Source organism: Saimiri boliviensis, chromosome 4 (genome assembly GCF_048565385.1).
Source record: "Saimiri boliviensis isolate mSaiBol1 chromosome 4, mSaiBol1.pri, whole genome shotgun sequence".
NCBI classification, from domain to species: Eukaryota; Metazoa; Chordata; class Mammalia; order Primates; family Cebidae; genus Saimiri; species Saimiri boliviensis.
Window position 1 is genome coordinate 158,712,889 of NC_133452.1, and position 24,083 is coordinate 158,736,971.

Consider the following 24,083-nt stretch of genomic DNA (forward strand, 5'->3'; position numbering starts at 1 on the left):
TTGCTAAGGATGATGACCTCCACCTCCATCCACATTCCTTTGAAAGACATGCTCTCGTTTTTTTTATGGCTGCATAGGATTCCATGGTGTATATGCACCACATTTTCTTTATTGAATATGTCATTGTAGGTTGATTTCATGTCTTTGCTTTTGTAAACATGTATGTGGTGTTTTTATGGTAGAATGATTTATATTCTACTGGGTATATGCCCAGTAATGAGATTGCTAGGTCACATGGTAGTTTTGCTTATAGCTCTCTGTGGAATCGCCACACTGCTTTCCACAGTGGTTGAACTAATTTACACTCCCACCAACAGTGTGTAAGTAAGTGTTCCCTTTTCTCCAGTCTTGCCAGCATCTGTTATTTTTTTGACATTCTGATAATAGCCATTCTGATTAGCTTGATGTAGTAAGTATCTCACTGTGGTTTTGATTTTCATTTCTCTATCAGTGACATTGAGCTTTTTTTATGTGCTTGTTGGCTGCATATATGTCTTTTGAAAAGTGTCTGTTCATGTCCTTTGCCCACTTTTTAATAGGGCTGTTTGTTTTTCTCTTGTTAATTTGTTTACGTTCCTTATGGATGCTGAATATTAGACCTTTGTCAGATGCATGGTTTGCAAACATTTTCTGCCATTCCGTAGGTTGTGTATTTTCTCTGTTGAGAGTTTCTTTTGTGGTTTTGTTCTTTCACATAGTCTCATTTTGTTACCACTGCTAGTCTTTAGGTTTATTTTATTTTGTTCATTTACAATAGGAGAAATAGAAACACTTTTTGAAAAGTGAATAGACATAAAATCTAAATTTCTGTCACCATAATGCAGTTATAATTTAGCTTATCTCCTTCAGACTTAACCTTGGCATCGTTTACTTAATTGTAATCTCAAAACTATTTTGTATTCTTATTTTTATATGTTATCTCATGAGCTTTTTAACCATTTTTAAGTCTGGCACTAGTGTTCAATTGAAGGATATACCATAATATATCTAAGTATTCCTTAATTATTGGATATAAGAATTTTCAAGTTTTTAGGAAATATACATAATACATTAATGCTCTTATTGGTCTTTTATTTTTAATTTAAAATTAGTATATTATGAAAGTTTCTGTAACTGGTATTATACTATCATTAACATTTCTGAGGTGTAATTTAATTGTATATTTGCCAGCATTAAGTATTATTAAAGTGTAAGATTATTATTTGTTAATACCATTTTGTAGAACATTTATTTTCTGTGGCAGGTATGTGACATTTTATTTATCGTCACTGCCCTTTTTATATATATATGAAAATTATGTCCACATAATTGAACATTTTGAAAACAAATTATGAAATAGGAAACAAAAATTATCTATAATTTTATCTTTAGGGAGACATATTTTTGAATAGCAGTGTTCTGTAGAATGGCTGTATAACTAGAAACGTTCTGAAATATAGTGAGTTACAATGAAATAAAGAAATGAATTATATTTTATACAAAGAGAAAACAATTCTGAAGTACAAAAAGAATAGATGTTTAAAATCAGTGACTTGGGAAACTATTTTTAGCATGAAGTTTAGAATTGTATTATAAGATTGAGTAAAGAATGTTATTCCTTCACAAAATTTCTATGATGGGAGGATGTTAATAGAGGTGGAAGGAAGAAGGATTGTTACTACATTCTTTGCTTTTACCTTTTGCCAGGCTTTATCTGTCAACTCATAGTACAGGGAGAATTTGTCAATTCTGTTGACCAGGTGATAAAAATCAAAAGCTTCCATGAGGTGGGGATCGTAGGGTGAGCAAGCTACTAATAAGTAGCTCTTGCACATCTGAGCTAAAGGACTTCTGTTGTACTGTTTGAAAGTGCTCATAGAATAGGCATTTAAGAAGATATTAAATAAAGAGAGAAACTACTACTATCATAACATGCGAGTTTCCATCAATATCAGCCTGGAGGAATGGGTCATTTATTTTAGTAATAAGAGTAAGGCAGTGTGGTGAGAACACATAGCAAGCAGTTATTTGATCTCTGGGCCTTTGATTATCAGCTGTCCCAGTGTCTCCTGAAATCACCTAGTTGTGATTAATATCTGTGTGATGGTATGTGGAAAGAAAATAACAGAACATCCAAACCAGAAATAAAGCCTGTCATCCTCTGGGTCCAGATGCACTGGTTTGGTGGCCGTAACCTCTGTACTTCTCCCATCTTGGAGCAAAAATCTGTGCACAAACCTGTCTAATTTATTCACAGTGGAAGAGAAGAAAGAACAGATTTGAAAACATAAATGTCTTGAATAAGAAGTTATAGCCAGAACCTTTTTCTTTTTTCTTTTTTTTTTTTTTTTTAAGAGACGGAGTCTCCCTCTGTCACCCAGGCTGGAGTGCAGTGGCATGATGTTGGCTCACTGCAACCTCCGCCTCCTGGGTTCAAGTGATTCTCCTGCCTCAGGCTCCCGAGGACGATCTGGGACTACAGATGCCCACCACCACGCCTGGCTAAATTTTTGGTCTTTTTAGTAGAGACGGAGTTTCACCATATTGGCCAGACTGGTCTCAAACTCCTGACCTTGTGATCCACCCACCTTGGCCTCCCAAAGTGCTGGCATTATAGGCGTGAGCCACCATGCCCGGCCGCCAAACCCTTTTTCTTAGCATGAAGTTTAAATTTTATATCTAGATGATGTCTATTTATCAGGAACCAGTGTAGAATCAAGATCTTTTTGTCTTTCTTCAGGATGTTGAAACATCTTAACTTACACTGAAAAATTTCCTTTCTCTTTTAACAAATAATTATGATTAATCATCTGTCTTAGAGTTTTCATACAATGCCATTTTTATTATTGCTATTTGTTGATGTCATTTATGTTAGCTGTAGATAGTTTTATATCTTATGGATACACCTGTTTGAATGCTTCTGGGTTTTTTTAGGCTAATTTGTTGATAGAAAGATTCTTTTAGATTAGTTAGCCAGAAAATAGGATGTTCTCTTAACTTTTGCAGTAAAAAAGAATAGTAGACTTCAGGCACCAGAAAACGTCATTTCAAATCCTAGACCTGCCATATCATTGTTTCTTTGGTTCAGCAAGTGCTTACTGAGTGCCTGCTCTGTACTCGGTGTACTGCTGCAAGCCCTGTGCTGTGCAGGTGCTGGTAATGCATCAGTATATGAACTTGTCCTAGATCCGTGTCCTCACTGAGCTGACGTTCTGGTTCTTAGAGAGGGACTTCTGGTTTGAGTACAGAACTTCCCCAGCTTCATCGAGAATCTGGCTGGATGGGTCCCTAGACCGCAGTGAGATGAATTAGTTGGGAATTTCTCTTGAAGGCTCAGATGGAAATACCCTTTGTGTCTGCTGGTTATGAGCTGTGTTAGCGAGAGATGAGTGGAACAATACTTATTTGCTGAGTTCTTCCTCCTAAGGTAGTGTTATTTATCAGTTATTACAGTGTCCATTATTAACAGCAACAGCATTCATTAGGAAGTTTGGCTCTCACTCTCTTACTAGAAAGTGTGTTTATGGAATTGTTTGTTTTGTGTAGTTTTTCTGTGCTAATAAGGACCACATTTGAAGTTGGGCTTGGTGTTAATTCATTGGACTGATCATGGTAACTTACTATAGCTCTAGAAATTCTAAATAAACTGTAACTTAATACACAGGTTGTAAAATGTTAAAACATGCAATTCACAACGGAATATACAATTTGTTATTGAAAATTTGTAAATGACGAGGCTTCCTCCTGTGCTAGCTGTGAGCCCTGCAGGCAGGTGAACATCTTTGGAGAGCTGAACAGAAATGTGTTTTCACACAGGTGTCCACTTATCTCAGGGACTAGGTTGATTTGCAGTGGTTTAAACATCTTTTCAGGCAGGCTGCTCTAATCTTGAAAAGTGAAACATGATTGACTTTTGAGTATTTCAAATGTGAGCACTTTAATTTTGAAAATTATGTGTACAGTTAAAGCTGCATTAGAGAGGCTAAATTTGAGAATATTTCTACCATATACCATGTTGCAAAAGGTAAACAAATTCACAAAGTGCAGCAGTGTCGCGGTTACAGTGGGATCAGTCTTGAGGGCAATGCTTGAGGACCTCTGTCCTCCTGTTCATCCCTACTTCAAACATTTCTTCTTGCCATATTCCATTTTTTGACCTTTCATTATCTAAAAGGCAGTGTTGTGATAGAATGACATGTACATTTAAACACCCATTTATGTTTTTCCCTTCCTTGACCTGTTGGATTCACTTTTTTGTGGCATCTTCTAATCTCACCTGTATTCATTGCATGTTTCACATATTTAATGATTAAAATGTGATATATCATGGTGATTAAGGGCATCGATTCAGGAACTAGATTGCTTGGGTTTATATTCCTGCTGCACTATTTCTTTTCCCTCCCTCCTTCCCTCCCTCCCTCCCTCTCTCCCTGTCTCCCCCCTCCTTCTCTCCCTCTCTCCCTCCCTCCCCCCTCCCTCCCTTCCTTTTTTCCCTCTCTCCCTCCCTCCCTCCCTCCCTCCTTCCTTCCTGTTTCACTCTTGTTGCCCAGGCTGGAGCACAGTGGCATGATCTCGGCTCACCATAACCTCTGCCCCCCCAGGTTGAAGTGATTCTCATACCTCAGGTAGTGTTATTTATTAGTTATTACATTATCCATTATTAACAGGAACAGCATTCATTAGGAAGTTTGGCTCTCACTCTCTTAGCTGGGATAACAGGCATGTGCCACCATGCCTGGCTAATTTTGTATTTTTAGTAGAGATGGGGTTTCTCCATGTTGGTCAGGCTGGTCTCGAATTCCTGACCTCAGGTGATCCACCTGCCTTGGCCTCCTTAAGTGCTGGGATTATAAGCGTGAGCCACTGCCTAGCCATAAGCTGTGTGACCTTGTAGAAGTTGCATAACCTTTCTGTACCTCAGCCTCTTCAACTGTTAAATGGTGATAATAATAGAACCTTTCTCTGACTTTTTTAAGGGTTAAATCGGTTAATACATGTAATTGTGCTTAGTATGCAACCTGGCACATAGTGCTCTGTATTTGCTATCTTTAAAAAAATTAACTAATTTATTTTGTAGTGGAATCAACATTGAGCACAACTATGTGCCTGAAACTAAACCATTTGCTGGAGATTCTGAGCTGAATACAATATATATTCTCCCTAAAGACTGTGAAATCAGATGGGAGGTGCAAATCCTTGGGATGACTCTGCGTGGGAAGAAGAGCTGTGGGCACACAGACGATGCAGCCATGCTTTCAGGGGCCTCTGATGTTGAGGAGTGGTTTTCATGAGTGGAGAAAGGAAAAGGCTTTCAGTCAGAGACAACAACGTAAGGGTGGGCACCTGTGTGTAAGATCCCTGGAGGGGAAAATCAACAGCAAGGAATGAGTGGAGGGGGAGTGCTAAGAAGTGTCCTGGGGTGTAGTGCAGGTGAGTGATGAGAGAGAAGGAAGGGGCTTGCACTCAGTGAACCACGGGACAGGGTGACATGCTGTGCTGGGGTGGCGGGGTAGATAACATGAACACATGAAGGGGCAGAAGCAGTATAATGTACTGGTTGTCTCTGCATGCCCTTTGTTCATTATCTGTTCATTGTTTTCTTGTATGTTCATGATCCCAGTCTTTTTACTTATCTTTAGGTCACGTATTGAGGTATAGTTAACAGAGAGGTAAATTCACTTCCAATGAATTTGGGCAGTTACCACATAATTTCCATTGTGCTAAAAAGTTACCTTGTGCCCTCTCGTATTCAACCCTGCCGACTCTTCCCATGCCCCCAGTCCCTGGCAACCATTGATGTGATCTCTGTTTCTATAGTTTTGTCTTTTTGAGAATGTCATATAAATGAATATATTACTTGTGTCTTTTTTCTTTTACTTAGTGCAGTGCCTTCAGTATTCCTCCATGTTGATTCATTTATCAGTAGTTGTTACCTTTTAGTACCTAGAATTATTTCACTGTGTGGGTGGACCACAGGTCATCTGTTCACCAGTTGATGAATATGTGTGTTGTTTTCAGCTAAAGGCTTTTACGAATAAAGATTCTGTAAACATTCATGCACAGGTCTTTGTATAGATACATGTTTCCGTTTTTCTGGGGTAAACAACTACCTGAGATTGCCAGCTCATGTGGTAGGCATCTCTTTTGCCTTTTAAGAAACTGCCGGTGTTTTCCAAAGTGGCTATTCCATTTTGCATTTTTGTCAGGAGTACCAGCTGCTTCACATCTTTATATATATATATGTATAGATATATACATAATTGCACTACACACACACACACACACACACACACACACACATAATTGCACTTCAGGTTCTGGGGTACATGTACAGAACGTGCAGCATTGTTGCATAGGTACATACATGGCAAGGTGGTTTGCTGCTTCCATCACTGTCACCTATATAAGGCATTTGTCCCCATGTTATCCCTCCCTAACTCCCTACCCTCTGTGTCCCTCCTCCTAGTTCCCCCCACTGGACCCCAGTGTGTGACACTGCCCTCCCTGTGTCCATGTCCATGTGTTCTCATTGTTCAAGACCTACCTATGAGTGAGAACATGTGGTGTTTGATTTTCTGTTCTTGTGTCAGTTTGCTGAGAATGATGGTTTACAGATTCATCCACTCCCTTCAAAGGACAGGAACTTGTCATTTTTTATGAATACATAGTATTCCATGGTGTATATGTGCCACAGTTTCCTTGTCCAGTCTATCATTGATGGGCATTTGGGTTGGTTACAGATCTTTGCTATTGTAAATAGTGCTGCAGTGAACATACGTGTGCATGTGTCTTTGTAACAGAACAAGTTATAATCCTTTGGATATATACCCAGTAATGGGATTCCTGGATCAAATGGAATTTCTATTTCCAGGTCCTTGAGGAATTGCCACGCTGTCTTCCACAGTGATTGAACCAATTTACACTGCCACCAACAATGTAAAAGTGTTCTTATTTGTCTACATCCTCTCCAGCATCTGTTGTCGCCAGATTTTTTAATGATCACCATTCTAACTGGTGTGAGTTGGTATCTCATTGTGGTTTTGATTTGCATTTCTCTAATGACCAGTGATGATGAGCATTTTTTCATATGTTTGTTGGCCTTACATATGTCTTCTTTTGTAGTATCTGTTCATATCCTTCACCACCTTTTGAATGTTTTTTTTTTTTTCTTTTTTTCTTGTAAATCTGTTATAGTTCTTTGAAAATTCTGGATATTAGTAGATTGCAAAAATTTTTTGCCATTCTTTTGGTTGCCAGTTCACACTAATGATTGTTTCTTTTGCTGTACAGAAGCTCTGGAGTTTAATTAGGTCCCATTTGTCTATTTTGGCTTTTGTTGCCAATGCTTTTGGTGTTTTGGTCATGAAGTCCTTGCCTACACCTATGTCCTGAATGGTTTTGCCTAGGCTTTCTTCTAGGGTTTTTATGGTGTTAGGTCTTATGTTTAAGTCTTTAATCCATCTGGAGTTAATTTTAGTCTAAGGTGTCAGGAAGGGGTCCAGTTTCTTCTTTCTGCACGTGGCTAGCCAGTTTTCCCAACACCATTTATAAAATAGGGAATCCTTTCCCCATTGCTTGTTCTTGTCAGGTTTGTCAAAGATCAGATGGTTGTAGATTTGTGGTGTTGCCTCTGAGGCCTCTGTTTTGTTCCATTGGTCTATATCTCTGTTTTGGTACAAGTACCATGCTGTTTTGATTACTGTAGCCTTGTAGTATAGCTTGAAGTCAGGTACTGTGATGCCTTCAGCTTTGTTCTTTTTGCTTAGAATTGACTTGGCTATGTGGGCTCTCTTTTGCTTCCATATGAAGTTTAAGGTGTTTTTTTCCAGTTCTGTGAAGAGGATCGTAGGTAGCTTGAAGGGGATAGCATTGAATCTGTAAATTACTTTCAGCAGTATGGCCATTTTCACAATATTGATTCTTCCTAACCATGAGCATGGAATGTTTCTCCATCTGTTTGTGTCCTCTCTTATTTCCTTGAGCAGTGGTTTGTAGTTCTCCTTGAAGAGGTCCTTTACATCCTTTGTTAGTTGTATTCCCAGGTATTTTATTCTCTTTGTAGCAATTGTGAATGGGAGTTTGCTCATGATTTGTCTCTCTGTTAGTCTGTTATTGGTGTATAGGAATGCTTGTGATTTCTGCACATTGATTTTATATCCTGAGACTTTGCTGAAGTTGCTTATCAGTTTCAGGAGATTTTGGGCTGAGACGATGGGGTCTTCTAAATATACAATCATGTCATCTGCAAATAGAGACAATTTGACTTCCTCCTTTCCTAACTGAATACCCCTTATTTCTTTTTCTTATCTGATTGCTCTGGCTAGAACTCCCAATACTATATTGAATTGGAGTGGTGAGAGAGGGCATCCTTGTGTAGTGCCAGATTTCAAAGGGAATGCTTTCAGTTTTTGCCCATTCAGTATGATATTTGCTGTAGGTTTGTCGTAAACAGCTTTTATTATTTTGAGATATGTTCCGTCGATACTTAGTTTATTGAGAGTTTTTAGCATAAAGGGCTGTTGAATGTTGTCAAAGGCCTTCTCTGCATCTATTGAGATAATAACGTTGTTTTTGTCTTTGGTTGTGTTTCTGTAGTGAATTACTTGTAGACGTGCATGTGTTGAACTAGCCTTGCATCCCTGGAATGAAGCCTACTTGATTGTGATGGATAAGCTTTTTGATGTGCTCTTGCAGTTGGTTTGCCAGTATTTTATTGAAGATGTTTACATCTATGTTCATCATGGATATTGGCCTGAAGTTTTCTTTTCTTGTTGAGTCTCTGCTGGGTTTTGGTATCAGGATGTTGTTGGTCGCATGAAATGATTTGGGAAGGATTCTCTCTTTTTGGATTGTTCGGAATAGTTTTAGAAGGAATGGTACCAGCTCCTATTTGTATGTCTGGTAGAATTCAGTTGTGAAGCCATTGGGACCTGGGCTTTTCTTTGGGTGGTAGGCTATTAATTGCAACCTCAACTTCATCCCTTGCTACTGGCCTATTCAGGGTTTGGACCTCTTCCTGGTTTAGGCTTGGGAGGGTGCAAGTGTCCAGTAATTTTTCCATTTCTTCCAGGTTTACTGGTTTGTGTGTATGGAGTTGTTTGTAGTAATCTCTGATGGCCGTTTGTATTTCTGTGGAATCTGTGGTGATATCCCCTTTATCGTTTTTTTATTGCATCTATTTGATTCTTCTCTCTTTTCTTTTTTATTAATCTGGCTAGTGGTCTGCCTGTTTTGTTGATCTTTTCAAAAACCCAGCTCCTGGATTTATTAATTTTTTGAAGGGTTTTTTGTGTCTCTGTCTCCTTGAGTTCTGCTCTGATCTTAGTTTCTTGTCTTCTGCTAGCTTTTGAGTTGTTTTGAACTTGCTCCTCTAGCTCTTTCAAGTTTGATGGTAGGGTGTTTATTTTAGATCTTTCCTTGTTTCTCATGTGGACATTTATTGCTATAAATTTTCCTCTAGACACTGCTTTAAATGTGTCCCAGAGATTCCAGTACGTTGTGTCTTCGTTCTTGCTGGTTTTGAAGAACATCTTTATTCCTTCCTTCATTTCATTGTTTATCCAGTCAACATTCAAAAGCCAGCTGTTCCGTTTCCATGAAATTGTGCAGTTCTGAGTACATTTCTTCATCCTCAGTTCTAATTTGATTGCACTGTGGTCTGAGAGACTGTTTTGATTTCCATTCTTTTGCATTTGCTGAGGAGTGATTTACTTCCAATTATGTGGTCAGTTTTAGATAGGTGTGATGTGGTGTTGAGAAGAATGTATATTCTGTGGATTTGGGGTGGAGAGTTCTGTGGATGGCTGTTAGGTTTGCATGGTCCACATCTGAGTTCAAGTCCTGGATATCCTTGTTAATTTTCTGTCTCATTGATCTGTGTAAATTGACAGTGGAGTGTCAAAGTCTCCCATTATTTTTATGTGGGAGTCTAAGTCTCTTTTTAGGTCGTTAAGAACTTGCATTATGTAACTGGATGCTCCTGTATTGAGTGTGTATATATTTAGGATCATTAGCTCTTCTTGTTGCATTGATACTTTTACCATTATGTAGTGCCCTTTTTTGTCTCTTTTGATCTTTGTTGGTTTAAAGTCTATTTTATCAGAGACTAGGATTGCAACTCCTGATTTTTTTGTTCTCCATTTGCTTGGTAAATCTTCCTCCATCCCTTTATTTTGAGCATATGTGTATCCTTGCACGTGAGATGGGTTTCCTGGATATGGCATACCAAATGGGTTTTGACTTTTTATCTAATTTGTCAGTCTGTGTCTTTTGATTGGGGCATTTAGCCCATTTACATTTAAGGTTAATATTGTTATGTGCGAATTTGATTCTGCCATTTTGATGCTAGCTGGTTGTTTTGCCTATTAGTTGATGCAGTTTCTTCATTGCGTCGATGGAGTTTACCATTTGGCACATTTTTGGGGTGGCTGGTACTGGTTGTTCCTTTCTATGTTTAGTGCTTCTTTCAGGAGCTTTTGTAACGCAGGCCTGGTTGTGACGAAATCTCTCAGCAATTGCTTGCTCATAAAGGATTTTATTTCTCCTTAGCTTATGAAGCTTACTTTGGCTGGATGTGTAATTCTAGGTTGGAAGTTCTTTTCTTTAAGAATATTGAATGTTGTCCCCTACTCTCTTCTGGCTTGTAAAATTTCTGCTGAGAAATCTGCTGTGAGTCTGATGAGCTTCCTTTTGTGGGTAACCTGATCTTTCTCTCTGGTTGCCCTTAGCATTTTTTCCTTTATTTCAACTCTGGTGAATCTGACAATAGTGTGCCTTGGGGTTGCTCTTCTTGAGAATATCTTTATGGTGTTCTCTGTATTTCCTGGACTTGAATATTGGCCTGTCTTTCTAGGTTGCGGACATTCCCCTGGATAATAGCATGAAGAGTGTTTTCAAACTACGATTCATTCTCTCCATCACATTCAGGTATACCCATCAAATGTAGATTAGGTCTTTTCACATAATCTCATATTTCTTGGAGGCTTTGTTCATTTCTTTTCACTCTTTTTTTCTCTAATCTTCTTTTTTTATTTCATTGACTTGATACTTAGTCTCTGATATCCTTTCTTCTGCTTTGTCGATTTGGCTACTAAAACTTGTGTATGCTTTGCGAGGTTCTCGTGTTGTGTTTTTCAGCTCCATCAAGTCATTTATATTCTTCTCTAAGCTGTTTATTCTCATTAGCATTCAATCAAACCTTTTTCCAAGGTTCTTAGTTTCTTTGCATTGGGTTAAAACATGTTCTTTTAGCTCAGAGAAGTTTCTTATTACCCACTTTCTGAGGCCTGTGTCTGTCAATTCATCACACTCATTCTTCATCCAGCCTTGTTCCGTTGCTGGCGAGGAGTTGTGATCGCTTGTAGGAGGAGAGGCGTTCTGGTCTTGGGTGTTTTCCTCCTTTTCGTACTGGTTTCTTCCCATCTTTGTGGATTTATCTTCCTGTGGTCTTTGCAGTTGATCACTTTTGGATGGGGTATGTGAATGGACGTCCTTTTTCTTGATGATGAAGTTATTTCTGTTTTTTAGTTTTCCTTCTAACAGTCAGGCCCCTCACTGTAGGACTGCTGGAGGTTCACTCCAGACCCTACTTGCTTGGGGATCACCTATGGCCGCTGCAGAACAGTAAGGGTTACTGCCAGTTTCTTCTGTTATCTTCGTCCCAGAAGGATACCCTCCAGATGTCAGTCTGAGCTCTCCTTTATGAGGTGTCTCTTTGGATATACAGAGTCAGGGAGCTGCTTTAGGAGTCAGTGTGTCCCTTATAGGAGCTCAAGTGCTGGGCTGTGAGCTCCATTGTTCCGTTCAGCACTGCTGGGAAGGTACGTTTAAGTCTGCTGCAGTAGAACTCGTAACAGGCTTTTTTTCCCAGGTGGTCTGTCCTAGGAAGATGGGGCTTTATTTATAAGTTCCTGATATGCTGCTGCCTTTTTTCAGAGATACCCTGCCCAGCGAGGAGGTGGCCTACTCACAGTCTGCCAGTACATGTGTTGCTGAGCTGTTCTGGGCTCTGCCCAGCTGCTGTGTGAACTTCCCTGCAGTTGTGTTTATGGAAGTATAGTTAGAACTGTCTTAGTAATAGTGGTCTGCCTCAGTAATGGCCGCCTGTCTCTGTAATGGCAGACTGCCTCTGTAATGGCGAATTGCCTCAGTAATGGTGGACTACCTCGGTAATGGTGGATGCCCTTCCCCCCACAGAGCTGGACCTTTCTGGGTTCAGCTGTGCTTGCTGTGAAACTCTCAGTCCAGATTGCTGGTCTTTGCGGGGTTGGGACCCGCTGAGCCAGATCACCTGGCTCCCTGTTTCAGCCCCCTTTTTTTCAGTTGAATGGGTGACTCTGTCTCTCAGGCATTTCAGGTCTCAGTTGAAATGGCCACTGAGATTTGTGTGAGTTTTTGTGCGGTGACCTGCTGTGCTGGCTGAAACAGCCATGCTGGAGACTCGTGGTGCTTTTCCCCCTGGGAATCTCCTGGTCTTTGGGCAGTAAAAACTCATTTTGCAATGCAGTGATCACTCAGCCTCTGCGTTCTCACTGGGAACTGCACTCCAGCACTGTTCCTATTTGGCCATCTTGGATCATCTCCCTGCTTCACATCTCTATCAGTACTTGGTATTGTCAGTTTTTTAAAAACTTTGACAATTCTACTAGGTGTGTTAGTAATATCTCAGAGTAGTTTTAATTTGCTTTTCTCTGCTGACTAATGATGTTGAGCATAGTTTCATGTGCTTATTTGCCATGTGTATATCTTGGGTAAGATATTCAAATCTTTTACCATCTTTCTTCCGGTTTTCGTGATCTTGAGTTAGGAAACTGTTTCTTAGGACACAAAAATCACAACCCAGGAAAGAAAAGAAATTGATAAAATTTACATCATGAGAATAAACATTTTTACTCCTCAAAAGTACAGTTAAGAAAATGACATGACTGAAGAAGAATTTGCAAAATATGTATCTCCTATAGGACGTATGTCCAGAAGATATAATGACTACCACTTAGTAGGAAGATGTCAGCCTGTTTTAATATCAGGAAAATATTTGTTCATCTTCATTATTTTTTTCTTTATTTTTAAAGTTTATTTTAAAGAGAGATGTGATCTTACTTTATTGCCCAGGCTGATCTGAAACTCTTGGGCTCAGATCCTCCTGCCTTGGCCTCCCTAAATGCTGAGGTTATAGGTGATCGTTAGGAAAAAAAATACACACACACACACACACACACACGTTTCAGTTATGATATATATATACACACACACGTGTGTGTGTGTGTGTGTGTGTGTGTGTAGTGTGTATCCTCATATTCAACCATGATATCTCATTTATATATTTTTAAAAATAAATTTTGTTGTACATATTTGCAATTTATAACATTGGGCCCACCTGGATAATCCATGTTACTCTTATCTCAGGTCCCTAATCTTGATCACATCCAGAAAGTTCCGTTTGCCATGTAAAGTAACATATTCACAGGTTCAAGGATTAGGACTTGGTTATCATTGGAGGTCATTATTCTGCCTATTATATATAACAGGGGTGTCCAATCTTTTGGCTTCCCTGGGCTGCATCGGAAGAAGAAGAGTTGTCTCAGGCCACACATAAAATACACTTACACTAATAATAGTGGATGGGCTAAAAAAAAGTCGCCAAAAATATCTCATAATGTTTTAAGAACATTTACAGATTTGTGTTCGGCCACATTCAAAGCCCTCCTGGGCCACCTGGCACTCTGAGGCCGTGGGTTGGACAAGTTTGATAGATAAAATTGTTTATTAATTGATATTTTACATCTCTAATGTGTATTTGTTTTAGTTATGATATTACTCCGTGCTTAACTATAGTATCACTTTTTACATTATCTTTTAATTTACAACATGTTGTTATTTAATATGAGTATTATAATTTACAACATGTTGTTATTTAATATGAGTATTATGATATTCCACACAATGTTTCTGTGTGTGATTGGGTTACGCTGTCGAATTTTGTTTTTATTCCTGAATGGATTTTGTGCCTCCTTTACCCCTCACTCCTACAGAAAGTTTAATAGGTATTTTAGTTGCTTTTAAGAGGAAGAGAGGTTCCTGGTACCAATCCTGATTTTACTGCCACCTTTGTAGCCTGGCCTTATCTTTCAATTCATAATTTTTATCTCTAACTCAGTATTAGTCACTGACTGGTACCATTCATGTAGAAATATGCCTCCAGTGCTATGAGGAATGTGCTGTCACATAACTTTTGTTGAAAGGGCTATTTCTACCTTTGGGGGAAGAATCTTTTTGAATGAAGAGATTAAAGATAAAAATACATTGGGAGATGAATATTAAAGTTAAATCACACATAACATCAAAGGCTCTTTTGTGTTACACAGCAAACTTGCTCACAGGCTTGTGAGTTCAAGAAAAATCTCATATTGCTGAAACATATTAAGTTAGCTTAGTGACTGCTGTCAGCTTCCCCACATTTAAGGGATTTGGAAATTGAGTTCTCCCCAAATACTATTTAAGGCAGAGACCTTGCTTCATATAGAAGTTTATATTGAACTTTGACCTGTCAGATGTTGATTATTTGATCAAACTTCATTGTGGTAAGGGGGAGACATGTGAACATACGTTTGATGGGAAAGCCTTTATATGTATAGTTCTTAATGTCAATGGAAAGAAGGGCATTCCTTTCCTTTTTTATTGTAGATATTTAAGGCGTACAGCGTTTTTATATATACCTAGTGAAATGATTACTCGAGTCAAGCAAACTAATTTATCCATCACCTTTTGTAGTTACTTTTTATGCCTGTGTATAGAAGGAGCACCCGATATCTACTCTTAGCAGATTTTCAGTATACAATACAATATTAACTAAAGCCCTGATGATGTACTTAGATCTCTAGACTTATCCTGCATAACTGCAACTCTGTACCCTTTGATCTACTTCACATTTTCTCCCTCTCCCCACCCCTGGTAATCTACATGCTACTCCCCGTTTCTCCACATTTGACTTAAGTAAAGATTTGACATGCAGTGGAAATCATGCATTTCCCCCCCATGTCTGGCTTATTTTACTTAGCATAATGTCCTCCAGGTTCATCAGTGTTATCACAAATGACTGGATGTTCCTTTTAAAAATGTTGGATAATATTCGATTACTTAAATATACTACAGTTGTTTTATTCTTTCATCCATCAATGGATAGGTTGTTTTCATATCTTGGTTAATGTGTATAATGCTGCATTGATCTTGGGGACACAGATATCTCTACAGAGTGCTGGTTTCATTTCCTTTGGATATGTAAGGAGGATTGTTGGATCATTTGGTAGTTCTAGTTTTAAGTCTTTGAGGAATCTTCATACTGTTTTCCATAATGGTTATACCTGTTTACTTTCCTACCAACAGTGCATAAGGGTTCTCTTCTCTATCTCCTCACTGACGCTCGTTATTTATTTTCTTTTTGGCAGCGGCCATCTTCACAGGCATGAAGTGATAGCTCATTTGCCTTTCCCTAATGGCTAGTGATATTGAGCACCATTTCATATCCCTGTTGGTCATTTGTGTCTTTCCTTTGGAAAAATATCTGTTAAGGTCCTTTGCCCATTTAAAAAATCAGGTTATTTGATTTTTTTGCCATTGAGTTGTATGAATTCCTTATAAATTTGGGATGTGAACCCCTTATCAGGTATATGGTTTGCAAGTATTTTCTCCCAATCCATAGGCTGCCTTTTCATCCAGTTGATTGTTTCCCTTGCTATGCTGAACCTTTTTAGCTTGATGTAGTCCCATTTGTTTATTTTTTGTGTTTGTCGCCTGAGCTTTTGGTGTGATAGCCAGAAAATCAGTGCCAAGGCCAGTGTCAAAGAGCTTTTTCCCTATTTTTAAGGAGGGAGAGTTTCCTCCCAGGAATTTTACAATGCCAGGTCTTACATTTAGGCCTGTAATCTGTTTGGAGCTGATTTTTGTGTATGGTGTAGCATACAGATTCAATGCAGTTTCTGTCAAAATCCCAATGACATTGTTTGCAAATACAGAAAAACAGTTCTCAAATTTGTGTGGAACCACAGGAGATTCTGAATAGCCAAAACAGTCTTGAAAATGAGAAAGTTGGAGACATCACACTTTCTGATTTGAAATGATATTATAAAGGTATTGTAATTAGTGGTGTTTTGTGCCTATAATCTCAGCAACTCAGGAGGCTGAAGTGAGAGGATCTCTTGAGGCCAAGAATTTGAGATCAGCCTTGGCAACATACTGAAACCCTGTCTCTAAAATAATAATAATAGTAAATTAGCCTGGCATGATGGCATGCACCTGTAGTTCCAGCTACGTAGGAGGCTGAGGCAGGAGGGTTCCTTGAGCCGAGGAGTTCCAAGCTGTTGTGAATAGTTGCGATTGTTCCACTATGCTCCAGCTCCAGCTTGAGAAACAGAGCAAGACTGTTTCTTAAGGGAAAAAAAAAAAAAAAGAAAAGCTATAGTAATCAAAACAGTATGGCACTGGCATAAAAACAAACACATAGGCTAATGGGAACAAAACAGAGAGCCTAGCAATAAATGCAAGCATATGCACTCAACTAATTTTCAACAAGCCCACCAAGAAGATACAATGGGTAAAGGACAGTCTCTGTAATAAATGGTGCTGGGAAAACTGGAAAGCCACATGCAAAAGAATGAAACTGGACCCTCATGCCACTTTCCCCTTTTACAGGGTAGTGGAATTTTCACTTAGTTTTAAAATTTTGGTGTGATGTTTTTTAATTGGAATGAAAATGGCATTGTCTTTTTATTTATATACAATCAAAATTAAGACAGCCAATGAGAAAGTACTTTTCATGTTTGCTTATTATGTATATCTGTTAATGTATTAACTTCTTTTATTCCTGAAGGGATTTGAGGCATCTTGGGATAAAATCAAGAGATAGTAAAACTTCAGCGAGATTCATGCAGGCTTAATAAGAATCATACTGGCCAGGCACCGTGGCTCACGCCTGTAATCCCAGCATTTCGGGAGGCCGAAGTGGGCACTTGAGGTCAGGAGTTGGAGACCAGCCTGGCCAACATGGTAAAACCCCATCTCTACTAAAAATACAAAAATTAGCCAGGCACAGTGGCAGGAACCTGTAGTTCTAGCTACTCAGGAGGCTGAGGCAGGATAATTGCTTGAGCCCGGGAGGTGGAGTTTGCAGTGAGTTGAGATCATACCACTGCACTCCCGCCGAAAAGAAGAATCATACCAAGTGATGGAGAAGTATGGACAAAGATCAGTTTTGTTTATTTTTAATATAATTAGCCTAAACAGTGATGTTAATATTATTCTTTTAACTCTCCAGTGACTTTCTTTTGCAAAGAGAGTAAAAACTAACTACGTAGCGTGAACTGCAGGGTCTCACAGCCTTTCTCCCATCATGATTTGGCCTCATCTTTTCCTGCCGTACTCCTAATTGGCTGGGCTTCTTTTGACCACACAACCCATTAATGTCATTTCAGCCTCTCAGTCTTTGTACTTACTGTTATCCTGGTGGTTTACATTGATGCCTCTGTCAGTGATTCAAGTCCCCGGACTGATGCTACCTATTCAAAGTGTAGCCAGACCACCGTAGAAGAATTGGGCTTTCTGCTTCCTACCACTACACTCACAGATTTTCTTTTCTGTACTCACAGATTTTCTTTCTCTTTCTTTCTTTCTTTCTTTCTTTCTTTCTTTCTTTCTTTCTTTCTTTCTTTCTTTCTTTCTTTCTTTCTTTTTAAATAGAGACGGGGTCTTGCTGGGGTCAGACAATTTTCCTGCCTCAGCTTACCAAAGTGTGGGTATTATAGGTGTGAACCACCACACCTGGCCCCAGATTTCAATTTCTTCATAGCGTCTGTCATTGTAGCAAATGAAGATTCTCCATTATTTGCATGTTTTTCCCCCCTAATTAGAATATAAGGTTCAGGAAGCAGGGCTGTTGTGTTTTTTGTTTGTTTGTTTGAGACAAGGTTCCACTGTGTGACTCAGGCTGGAGTACAATGGTGTGATCGTGGCTCACTGCTGCAGACTTCCTGGGCTCAAGTGATCGTCCCAGCTCAGCCTCCAGAGGAGCTGGGACTCCAAGTAAATGCTTCCATGCACGGCTAATTTTTTCTTTTTTGTAAAGATGGTGTCTCTCTAGTTTTCTAGGCTGGTCTTGAATTCCTGGGCTCAAGTGATTCTTTCACCTTGTCCTTCCATAGTGGGAACATTGTATTTTGCACCATAGTGTCCCCAGTTTCTAGAAGTCTGTTGTTCATGGTTAGTGTTCAACAAATATTTGTCGAATGAAAGCATTTATGCCAATGGTGATTTGATTGGGAGAGTTTGGGGAAGTTGTTGTGTGAGTCTCTTGAAAGTTCAGGTTCAGAGGAATGGGATTTTATGATCATTTAATAATAACCTCCATGTGCATAGGAAAAGGGAGATTCATCAAGTGGATAATCTATCTGCCATTCCTGGACAAGATCTACTAGGAATCATTTGCAGAAATTCTAACTTGATATCCTTGTGCCTCAATTCTCTTACAAGGTGGCTCACGTTTGTAATCCCAGCTCTTTGGGAAGCCAGGGCGGGCGGATCACTTGAGGCAAGGAGTTTGAGACAGCTGGTCACTCGTGGTGAAACCCTATCTCTACAAAAAATACAAAAATTAGCCGGCACGGTGGCATGTGTCTGTAATCCTAGCTACGCGGGAGGCTGAGAAGGATAATCCCTTGAACCTGGGCGGTGTTGCAGTGAGCTGAAATCATACCACTGCACTCCAGTCTGGGCAACAGAGTGAGACTGTGTTATCACTAACTAACTGTACTATCTCCTCCTGCCTAGTACTGTTTGAGGATTAAGTGTGATAATGCACATGAAGTGTCAATGTAGAGCATGAAACAGAGTAATGGTTCAAGGAATGTTAGCTGTCACTGTGTTATTCCTAGTCATTAACTTACCTAGCTGCTGGATGTTCAGGAAAAAAGATCCTTCAAGTGCATACTAAAGCAGTGCCTTCAACTGCGGAATAATATCAGCTTGTTCTCCGACAGCTTCAAATGAGCAGACTTTTTTTTTTCTCTTAAGCCTAGTTGGCAAAATTCTGTTTGAGATGTCTGTTCGTTTCCTAAGGCTGCCGTAACAAATTACTGTAAACTGCGTGGCTCCCTTAGCCATTCCCTAAAGCTGCACTTTTCAGTGTGGTTGCAGTAGTCACATGTGACTATTTAAATATGGATCAAGTTCCTCAGTAACGGTAGCCACATTTCAAGTCTGTAATAACCACGTATGGGTAGTGACTGCCATACCGGATGGCACAGCATATAAACATTTCCATCCTTGCGGAAGGTCCTGGTGACGGCACTGCTCTTAGCAATCAGGAAACCTTAGAACAGCATTTGTATTTTCTTTGGGTGCCATTGTTTAGGCTTGTTTCTTCAATACATGTCTAATTATAAATTTGGAAGAGTTCATCTAATAGCCGAAGAAAATATTTTTGTGGATTTCTTTTTTTTTTTTTAATGGAAGATTTGCATTGTTTTATTATTTACAGAAAACAGTGCACGTTTAATCCAGTTTCGTGGCAAGTTCTTTAGCCTTTGCCTTTTTGAGCTTGGCGATGCAAGCCACAGACTTGGGACCCAGGACATTGCCTGCCCCGTGACGGCGGATCTCATCATATCTGTCATTGTAGTTGGTGCGGACAGCTTCCACCAGCTTAGCCGAAGCACCTTTGTCTTCCGAGTTCACGTGTGTGAAGGCGACAGTGGTGCAGGTTTTCCTGTGGACTAGACGTCCCAGTCTTGCCTGCCCCTTGGTCATGCAGTAAGGGACTCCCATTTTACGACACACGGCAGGCAAGAAGACAGCCAGCTCAATGGGATCACCGCCAGCTGAGCTTTGTTGTTCTCCACCAAGGTGGTGATGGTGTTAACTTCTGCCCGAAGGACTAGTGGTCTCTTGGTGGGGACGTCCCCTTTGCCAGCCGCTTTCTTCTCCGCCCGGGCCAATAGCCTCTGCTTCTTTTCTTTCTTTGTCTCTGGTCTGTACTTGTTGGCCAGCTTAAGCAGCTGAGTAGCTGTTTGGCGGTCCAGGGCCTGGGTGAACTGGTTAATTGCAGGGAGCACTTTCAGCCGCTTATGGAGGATGGCTCTCTGCCACTGCAACCTGATACAGCGGGGCCATTTCACAAAGCGGGCGAGGTCTCTTTTGGGCTGGATGTCTTGTCCAACGCCAAAATTTTTAGACCTTTTCTCAAATAGTGGATTCACTACTTTGTTGGCCTCCTGCTTCTTCATGACAGCAGGGGCCGGAGCCACCTTCTTCCCCTTGGCCTTCTTTCCTTTTGGCATCTTGGACGTCGGGAAGAGAGAGAAAGAAAAGGTAACTGTGTCTTTTGTGGATTTCTTTTAAAAGTTCTGCAGTAGAATGACTCATTAATGTTATTTATGAATTGTTTGTACATCAACTCCTTCCTTCATTGTTGAGAACATACGGAGTCAGTAACAGAACATACTGCATGTCTTTTTTTTTTTTTTTTTTTGTATATTTATAACTAAGTGCCTGAAGGACACGAGATACTGTTTTATTTATTTTATTTGAATCACATGCTAGAGAATAAGCTCTTGTATGCTCAGGGCCTCAATTTATAGTATTAATTAAGAACCACTTTGCTCTTCTCCCAGAATGAGTTCAATGTAGTCTTCATTACTGTATTTGAATTTTGAGTTTCGTTTCTTTTTGAGATGGAGTCTTGCTCTGTCACCAGGCTGGAGCACAGTGGCACAGTCTTGGCTCGCTGCAACCTCCACCTCCCGGGTTCAAGCGATTCTTCCACCTCAGCCTCCCAAGTAGCTGGGACTACAGGTGTGTGCCAAACGCCCAGCTAATTTTTTTATTGTAGTAGAGACAGGGTTCTACCACGTTGGCCAGGATGGTCTCAATCTCTTGACCTCGTGATCCACCGGCCGTGGCCTCCCAGAGTGTGAGTTTGTTTTCTTACTCTTGATTGGTCTTTCTCCTTTCTCTGCCTCCCACCTTCATTTTTTCTTCTCCAGACTTTCTGCTCTTCCATGTAACTCTCCCTCCCCTGATTCTCGTCTCCTTTTCCTCTCAGTCTCCCCTCTCTTTTCTTTTTTCCCATCGCTTCTTCCATTGGCTCCATTACTGAAAACTAAAATGGCATCCTGTTTTCCTTTAATCGTTTCAACTTCTTTTCTGTTTTTAATCAAGTCACTTACATTTTTATTTTATTTTATAGTTTTGGCAGACCTTTCTTTTTAAAGTCCTGGGGTTCCCACATACCATCGAGTGATTTAAATTATCATGTGTTGGCAATATCCCACTTCCTGCCATAAAAGCAAATGTAATCAAGTGCTATTTTAAATTAGAGGATATATTTTCAGCTGTATACATTCAAGCAAATTCTGTGTGACCCTCAGAGTAGCCATCTTCATCAGGACTATCTTCGTTTCTTCTATGTGCACGCACACATGTAGACACACATGCGCACGTGTAGACATACATGCACACTCATATGCACAGGCGCACACACACATTTCTCATTTTGACATAATATCACTCAGAAATGTTGTACAAATAAAGAGGTTTCATATACCTTTTACCCACATTCTCCAAATATTAATATTTCAACAGATTTTCTCTTTCTCTTTATGCACATATCCCCCCATCCTTGTAAAAGTGAGTTGCAAGTCTGATGCCCCTTTACTTCTAAATACTCATATATTTCAAAAGCTAGGACATACTCTTAAATGATGATAGTACAATTATCAGTATTAATACAGTACTGTAAGCTAGTGTATCAGCTTTATTCAGATATTGCCAATTGCTTCAATGCTGTCCTTCATAGGAAATGAAAAATCCCAGATTCATAGTCATACTGAGGTCACATCTCTTCAGTCTCCATTAATCTGGAACATTTCCTCAGTTTTTTTTTTTTTTTTTTTTTTTTTTAAAGATGGAGTTTCGCTCTTGTTACCCAGGCTGGAGTGCAATGGCGCGATCTCGGCTCACCGCAACCTCCGCCTCCTGGGTTCAGGCAATTCTCCTGCCTCAGCCTCCTGAGTAGCTGGGATTACAGGCGTGCGCCACCATGCCCAGCTAATTTTTTGTATTTTTAGTAGAGACGGGGTTTCACCATGTTGACCAGGATGGTCTCGATCTCTTGACCTCATGATCCACCTGCCTCGTCCTCCCAAAGTGCTGATATTACAGGCCTGAGCCACCGCGCCCGGCCCATTTCCTCAGTTTTTCCTTGACTTTCATGGTCTTGACATTAGAACCTTTGACCACTCTGAACTTTTTTTTTCTTTTTGGTAATAACAATTTTACTGAGATATAATTCATACACCATGCTATTCACCCGTTTAAGGTGTACAACTCAGTGGATTTTATTTTATTCATAGAGTTGTATGACCATTACCACAATCAAATTTAGAACATTTTCATCATTTCAAAAAGCCCCAGGTACATCTTAGCACTCCCTTTCATTTTCCCTCTCACCATCTAAAGGTCCTGGTGAAGATGGTTACCCTGATGGTCACACAGAATTTGCTTGAATGTATATAGCTGAAAATATATCCTCTAATTTAAAATAGCACTTGACTGACATTGCTGGGTTATATGCAAACTCTATGTTTAATCATTTGAGGAACAGGTAGCATATTTTCCAAAGTACTGCATCATTTTACTACATTCCTATCAACAATGTATGAAGGTTCCATTTTCTGTACATTTCCGCCAACACTTGTTATTCTCTGTATGCGTATGTGTGGGTATGTGTATATTTTAAGAGACAGGATCTCACTCTGTCACCCACGCTGGAGTACAGTGGCGTGATTATAGGTTGCTATAATTTTGAACCCTTGGGCTCAAGCAGTCTTTCCGCCTTAGCCTCCTGAGTGGTTGGGACTACAGGTGAGCACCACTGTGCCCAGCTAATTTTTAAAATTTTTTGTAGAGACACGATCTTGTTGTGTTGCCCAAGCTGGGCTCAAACTCCTGTCCTTAAAGTGATCTTCCCATATTGGCCTCCCAAAGTGCTGGGATTACAGGTGTGAGCAGCTAGACCTGGCCTGCTTGTCTTTCTGACCATAGCCATCCGAAGGGTGTAAAGTAGTATCTCATTGTGTTTTTTCAGTAGTGGAAAACTATACATAAAATAAAATTGACCCTTGTAATCATTTTTAACTGGCATGAAGTACATTTACATTGTTACATAGTCATCACCACTGTCCATCTCTAGAATGTTTTCATTTCCTCACACCAAAACTCTATATCCATTAACCAATAGCTCTGTGTTCCTCCATTACGATTCTGATTTGAATTTGTGGATTGGCTAATGATGTTAAGCATCTTTTCGTGTGTTTACTGGCCATAAGTATATTTTCCTTGGAAAAGTGTCTGTTCCGATTATTTTCCAATTTTTAATTGGGTTGTCTTTTTATTATTGAATTCTAGAAGTTCTTTGTAAATTCTAGATACAAGTTCCTTACCAAATACGTGATTTATAAAAGTTTTCTCTCATTTTCTGTGTTGTCATGTTACTTTGTTGATGTTGTCCTTTGAAGTGCCAAATGGTTTGAATTTTGATGATATCCAGTTTATTTTTTCTTCTGTTGTTTGTACTTTGGTGTTACATCTAAGAAACCAGTATGTAAGCTAAGGTTCATGTAGATTTATGGCTGTGTTAGCTTTAGTTTACCCTCAACTTTTTTTTTCTTTTTTTTTTTGAGACGGAGTCTCACTCTATTGCCCAGGCTGGAGTGCAGTGGCGCAATCTCGGCTCACTGCAACCTCCACCTCCCTGGCTTAAGTGATTTTCCTGCCTCAGCCTCCTGAGTAGCTGGGACTATAGGCGCGTGCCATCACACCCAATAATTTTGGTATTTTTAGTAGAGACGGGTTTCGCCATGTTGGCCAGGATGTTCTTGAACTCCTGACCTTGTGATCCGCCCGCCTCGGCCTCCCATAGTGCTGGGTTTACAGACATGAGCCACTGCACCTGGCCAGCTTCTCTTCAACTTTTTAACAGACTGCCCTGTCTGCATGTTCTGACTGTGATCTAGAAATACAGCTTCTTCATTTTTTAATTTAATTTAATTTAATTTTTT

General features: G+C 39.7%; 1 protein-coding gene and 1 pseudogene across 5 annotated transcripts in view; one reads left to right on the forward strand and one right to left on the reverse strand.

Moving 5' to 3' along the window:
* The window catches only part of CDKAL1 (CDKAL1 threonylcarbamoyladenosine tRNA methylthiotransferase), a 731,789-nt gene that overhangs the window by 215,744 nt on the left and 491,962 nt on the right, over window positions 1-24,083 (forward strand). The window lies entirely within an intron of this gene.
* LOC120361119 (large ribosomal subunit protein eL8 pseudogene) lies at window positions 19,519-20,303 on the reverse strand (annotated as a pseudogene).